The sequence below is a fragment of the Macaca fascicularis genome, chromosome 15 (assembly GCF_037993035.2).
Source record: "Macaca fascicularis isolate 582-1 chromosome 15, T2T-MFA8v1.1".
Classification (NCBI taxonomy): domain Eukaryota; kingdom Metazoa; phylum Chordata; class Mammalia; order Primates; family Cercopithecidae; genus Macaca; species Macaca fascicularis.
Window position 1 is genome coordinate 119,107,485 of NC_088389.1, and position 6,386 is coordinate 119,113,870.

At 48.3% G+C, this 6,386-nt stretch overlaps 1 long non-coding RNA gene across 1 annotated transcript; it reads left to right on the forward strand.

Annotated features, from left to right (window-relative positions):
- Nucleotides 1-3,213: 3,213 nt before the first annotated feature.
- LOC135967482 (uncharacterized) lies at nucleotides 3,214-5,978 on the forward strand. The gene is made up of 2 exons (XR_010581632.2): nucleotides 3,214-3,473; nucleotides 4,639-5,978. It is a non-coding gene; the product is annotated as an uncharacterized lncRNA (long non-coding RNA).
- The last annotated feature ends 408 nt before the right edge of the window (nucleotides 5,979-6,386 follow it).

Consider the following 6,386-nt stretch of genomic DNA (forward strand, 5'->3'; position numbering starts at 1 on the left):
TTTCTAGCATGGTCGGGCTGGCTCATTCTTGTTTGGAGGATGAGACCCAGGCTGCCACTGGATTTACAGTGGGCCTGGGGGCAGGAAGAGGCTAACCCTGTTGTCACAAATGGACAAGAGCATAAAGAGGAATGAATGGCCACCAACAGGGAACAATGTTTCTGTGCGGATGGTTTCCATCAAAAGGTAGCTTCATGGGGGAATGCCTGCACAGAGGTACCTAATTAGGGATTCCGAGTACTTTTGTGTTTTCAAATTAGACTCAGAGAACAAACCGATGACTCTGAACACAACTGACTGCTTTGCTGACACAACAAATAATGGCTTGAATAGTGAAAATTCCAAACCAGGTCTGTGGCCAACCTTTTTATAACAAAAAGATGACTCAAGTTGGGAAATAGTCACAGCGTCAGTTGTCTGATTGATGGCTGAAGAATGGGAGACAGCAAGGGGTCCTTCCCATGCTATTTTCCTCTTTACTTTTCCCTAATTCTTTTCATTTTCTCTCCCAAATAGGAGATTTGCTGTGCTTGATATTTTTACAAAGGAAGAAAATGGAGGAGGAGGGAGAGCTTCAAAGGGGCCACTGTCAGTTCACACCCCCATCATGACCTGCAGCCCTGTTTGTCTCTCCTAAATGCCTTTTCTCACTTCAGCAGGAGGTTGCTTCTCTTCCCCATAAGGGGCTTTTCCTGCTACAACTAAAAGCGAAGGTCGCACATTCACCACATTCTCCAGCGAGCTGCCAGTGACCAGAGTCCTCTGTGCGGCTCCTGGAGGAGGCAGGACTGGCCTGTTGTCATGGACCCCGACCGCTCCCCAGGCTGAAGAGGCAGTGTGGGAGGGGAGTTGCTAGCGTGTGTAGATAGCAGTGGTGGGGAGAGACTTTCCCTCCCGTGGGGGAGTAAAGGGGGATTCGGTTTTAATCACCTCCTCCCCAGTCAGTTGGCGATGGGGGGATTCCCTCCACTGGGTTAAGCAGATGGACGAACACAGCTCACCCAGTGCTGGGCAGGTCAGATGGACAGTGTGTAGAATCAAGCCCGGCGGGGAGGATGCCACAGGCCATGTGGGGCCACATGGGGGCTGCACTGGGAACAGCATGAGCAGCCAGGGGCTGTGGGCGGCAAGCTCCAGAGTAACAAGAAGGAGAGCTGCCTCTTGCTTCCAGGGTGAGGTTGTGACTGGTTTTTGTAATAATTCTTCAGAATGGCAGAGAACCAAAGCCTGCTATTCAGGAGTAGGCAGTTCACCTGCCATTTGATGACAAGGTTGTTTGGCTGAGAGGTCTTATCCATGGGACCAGAGAGAAAAGAAGAACTTGCAGTTAGGCCATTTGAGGACCTCCCAATTTTGCCAGAGTCAAGTCAGCACAAAAACCTTAATTTCAAGCCTTGCACCACAAATACCTCTAGAAAGAAGTCACTAGCAGTAACGGGGGCACTTGCCAGGAGGGAAGCTGGACACCTCACTGCTGACCTGGAGACTTGTGGCTGTGAGTCCTTAGGCCCTGCCAAAGCTGCCATCCTGGGAGGATCCAGACAAGGAGACTCGGGGAGCCTGAGTGCTGTCGCTGTGCAGCTCCGCACTGCTTTCAGAAAGTGCAGAAGAGGCCCCAGTGGTTCCTGTCACCTCACGTGAAGGGACACAGAAGTCAGCAGAGCACCATAGGTCAGGGGACTGCCCAGTGGCCAGAGCAAGTCATATCCCAACCAATGCGGAATAAGACTGAAGAGAGATGTGAGTGTCCTGGCGGGGGCCTGGTCCTCAGTGACTGCGGGTCAGGATGGCATGGATGGTTTGTATCATGCAAGGGCTCCATGCAGATCCTAGCAACAGATGCAAATGTACCAGCTTGAATCGTAGATCTTATTTTTCTTTTGCATATCATGAAGTCCAGGGGCACATTGCCCAGGGTAAGAGTGTGGCTCCAGGATGTTGGCAGAGAGCCCCAAGATGGCTGAACCATCTCTGTGGCCCATGCCCCCTCAAAGAAGGAGGAAATGGCAAAGGGCAAAGGCCAGTGCCAGCAGAAGGCTCCTTTGTAACAACAAGAGGCAAAATAGTCATAGAATTCCCATACATATTATTGGTCACACATAGTCACATGGCTGCTCTTATCTGCAAAGAAGGCTGGAAAATACTGTTTTAAGTTCATACACTGCTAACTCCTACAGGAATAAGGTTCTGTAATTAAGGAAGAAGGAGAACAAGACATATGCAGAGCTGCAACTAGGTCTTTGCCAGTGGGGAGAAATGCTGCTGGGTGGCGCTCAGAGTAACAGGATGCTGACAGCAAGGAGAACATCCCTCCCCATTCACCAGCCCTGCAGGTAGCCTGGGGTTGCAGGACCAAGGAGAGAGGGATCCACACAGGAACCCAGGTACGGTAATTGACCTCTATTTCAGATGGAATAAGAGAGGAAATGGTGACCATCTTGGAATGTGGGATGACATCGCCTCCTCTTCTACGGTGTTGGGAATGACTTGTGGGGTGCAGCTGCCAACTGAATAGTGAACAGGGAGCTTCTACCAATGGCTAACCCCGTCAATTTCCAGAGTACCCGGGAGCAAATGGCCTCACAAAGCCCCTGAAAACTCATGCCTGGAAATACAGAAAGTGGTAGTTTTATGCCAACATCAAATCAAGCAAATTGAGAGTTAGGATTAGATAAGAGAAATGGTGGGGTCTAATTCACACACTATCACATGCCACCACATCTTGCATGTGGATACAGCAAATGGGTTTTGCAGACTGAGCCCGGCTGGTGGTAGCACCCAATGTTTGTGCTCTGAATACTGCATATAATGTTGTGCAATCATTTCTGTTAACGCTCCAAACAAAACTGTGTAATAAGATGGCTTGTGCGTATGTTATACACTATAGAAACGCTGGAAAGGTGGAGGTGAGGAGATACGGGGAACTTGGACATATTTCATGGAAATAGTTACCTGGGAGAATAAAAATCTGTAACAATTGTTATGTTGTATGATTAATCAGTCAACTCCCCACCCCCCACATCTGAGTGGTTTTGCCTCTGGGATTCTGTTAGCACCAGGAGGCCCAAGGCGTCTTCTCCATGCAAAGTGAGTTAAAACCTAATAGAGATGTGCTGCCCGCTAGAAAAAGACTATGAAATAAACATCCTAGAAACTCAAACAAGTAAATAATACTAAAAGCACAACGAGTGGTATATTTTTTCTGTTCATCCCCAGATCTTTCTTAAGAAATGAAAGAAAAAAACCACACCGACAAATGAGATCAAGTACAACCCTATGGTTTAGAAGTAATACAAAGGGGTCGTCGCTGAACAGTTCTGAATGCTCTGAATAGGTGCCCAGACTGGATGAGCACAGCGTGAAGCAGCCCATCAGGCTCAACCTGCCCCAAAGGGTGGGGTTCCAAGGGTTCCGTGGCTATATTGCTCGGGGACTGACCACTCACTGCCCCTGATGCTGGTGAGTCTCAGGAGGTAAGGACAGACACTGAAAGGTGGGAGTGGGCAGAGGGGAAATGGATGGTCCTGGGAAAGCCAGGCGTATGATCACCCTGGATGTTTCTGAATCCTGGTTTTCAGTTCCATCTCAGTAACTCAACACGTCCACATGATGTCCATAGAACCTCCCATTTTGTCAGAGGGCTGCCTGTCCCTGCTCTTGTGTCTTCACCAACATGGCAAAGCTGCCTTCTAGGCCCAACTGAACAGGTTCTTAGGGGGTCTCCCGTCTTACCATGGGTGATGCTTCCTTCCATTCAAATTGATTTGCATATCTGAACTCTATTTAAAATCCTCTGGACCTAAACCCACTTGTGCATGTGGGCATGCGTGCTTTCTCTCCCCCGCTCTCTTTTTACCCCTTGGTCTGACCTGCCTCTAGTGGGGTCAAACATGTCTTTGGAAAGTCCAGTGAAGCCCTGCCCTGACTTGCTCTCTTTCATATCCGAGTGACATCAGCTAATGACATTTCAGATAAATGGATGGCTTCTCAGCAGAAGGGTGGCATTCTGTGTGAGCTTGAGCTGAAGTATGAGGATGAAATATTTCGTGAAGGACGGCATACTTGGCTAGTTTCTAGTTTTCTTCTCCAAACTGACAGGCTTGGCTAAGCTCCTGTGAGAGCCTGTCTTAAAGGCAAAGGAAAAAGGGTGGTGTATGGTAAGTGTGGCTGCAGAGTAGCCCCCTCACAAGCGACAGGTCAGCAATGGACATAGAGAAACGTGCCTGCACTTAATAGCAATTTGTTTTCAAAATTGAAAAGGAGTTTATATGTAGTTGGTCAATATGGAAACCTCAGAACTTGCTGCAGTCTTCCCAATCACTGTGTAAAATTCTGTGTTTTTAACTTAGGCTGATAGTAGTCAAGCATCTCTCTCTGTGGGCCATTTGCACACACACCCCAGCCCCGTGCTACAGCAGCAGCAGCCAGCCCCCTCTTCTAGGCTCTTTCTTTCTTTTATCCAAAGAGAAAGCTGTGGCTGTCAGTGAATGGGAAGGTGGCTTCCTACTCCGAGAGCCAGGTAGGAAATGAAGCTCACCTTCCTGATAGCGTGCTGGGGAAGGGCTAGGAAACCTTTTCTACATTTTGTTGAATATTGTTTATATTTGTTGCCCCCATTTTTTTCTCTGTCTTTTACAGCAACTCCATCTGGGCTTTGTTTCCACCTCGTCACCAGACTCTTCTTGTCAAGGTTATCTGAGATCTCCACTTTGCCGAATCCAGTGTCCAAGTCCTGGTTGCTATGGGCTTGACCTGTCACATCGTGTGATGGAGCTGACTGCTCTGTGCCTGAGGCACCCCTCCCTTTTCCTGTGCATAGCTCTCCTCTCTCAGGGGCCGCTCTTGAATGGTCCAGAGCTTGCCCTCAGAGGGTTATTTTTCTCCTCTATTCACCCTCACTCCCTAGGTCCTCGCTTCTGGTCTCACGGCTTTTCACACCAACTGTATGCTGATGACGCCCAAAGCTTTATTTCCAGCCCAACCTCTCTCCTAAACTTCCTCCTCGACGGCTCCTCCAGGAAGTCTGCCAGGGGCCTCAAGCTTAGTCCATCCAGACTGTTCCCATTTATCCATCTGATTATCCTGCAGTGCCATCATCTTGGAAATTGCTACTCCTTCTTCCAGTAACCAAGGCAAACACACAGCAAGGCTTGTCTTTCTCTCATATCCCACCACCAAAGCATTAGCAAAGTCTTTGAGTCTACCTTGAAAATATACACAGAATCTGACCACTTGTCACCACCTGCACGTCAACACCCTGGTCCAAGGCGCCACCACCTCTTGCTGGGATTATTTCTACAGCTCCTAATTGGCATCCCAATTCCTGTCATGGCCCTTCCATAGACCATTTTCAATACAGCCTCCAAAGACAATCTTTTAAAGCCTAAGTCAGACACATAACCTCCTCCCTGGGGCTTTCCAGTGATGCTCCATTTCACTCTGAGTAACAGCCAAAACCTACAAAGTGGCCTCGAGAACAACCCGTGCTTGTCCCTGTTACTGCTTCCAACTCATGTCCAGCTACTTGCGCCCTCACTCAATTCTCCCTGCCCATTGGCCCCTCTCTGTTCCTTGGCCACATGAGATCCAAGCCCACTTCCAGAACTTCACCCTTGGTGACCCCCCTCCCTGGAAGATTCTTCCACCTGTTGATCTCCAGTCTTCCAGTCTCTCCTGAAATGTCACTGCATCAGCAGATCCTTCCCTGGTGCTTTCTAAAGGAAAGCACCCCACCACCTCCCACAAACACACACACTCAGCAGTCTTATCCCCTTTGTCCCATTTAGTTTTTCCATTTGCATATCACAACTTGTCATCTGCATGTGAACTTGCTCAGTTTTTTTTTAAATGGCCATTTTCTCTCCTGATGGCCACAAAGACAAGGACTTTGATTTGTTCGCTCATCTATCTCCAGTACCCAGAGCCATGCTTGACAAAGACCAGACTCAAAAATATTTTTTGAATGAATTATCTAATTCGAGCCTTGATTAATATTCTTTTGGGGCTGGGCGTGGTGGCTCACGCCTGTAATCCCAACACTTGGGGAGGCCGAGGTGGGTGGATCACTTGAGGTCAGGAGTTCAAAACCAGCCTGGCCAATATGGCAAAACCCCATTTCTACTAAAAATATAAAAATTAGTTGGGTATGGTGGCCTGTGCCTGCAATCCTAGATATTCAGGAGGTGGAGGCAGGAGAATGGCTTGAACCCAGGAGGTAGAGGTTGCAGTGAGCTGAGATTGCACTCTAGCCTGGGCAACAGAGTGAAACTCTGTCTCAAAAAAAAAAAAAAATTCTTTTGGTAGCATGCATATTTGTGTGTGACCAATTTTGTTACTACAAAGTTTAAAAAGAGCTAGAGAACAGCCTTCAAGAGGAGACTGCTGTC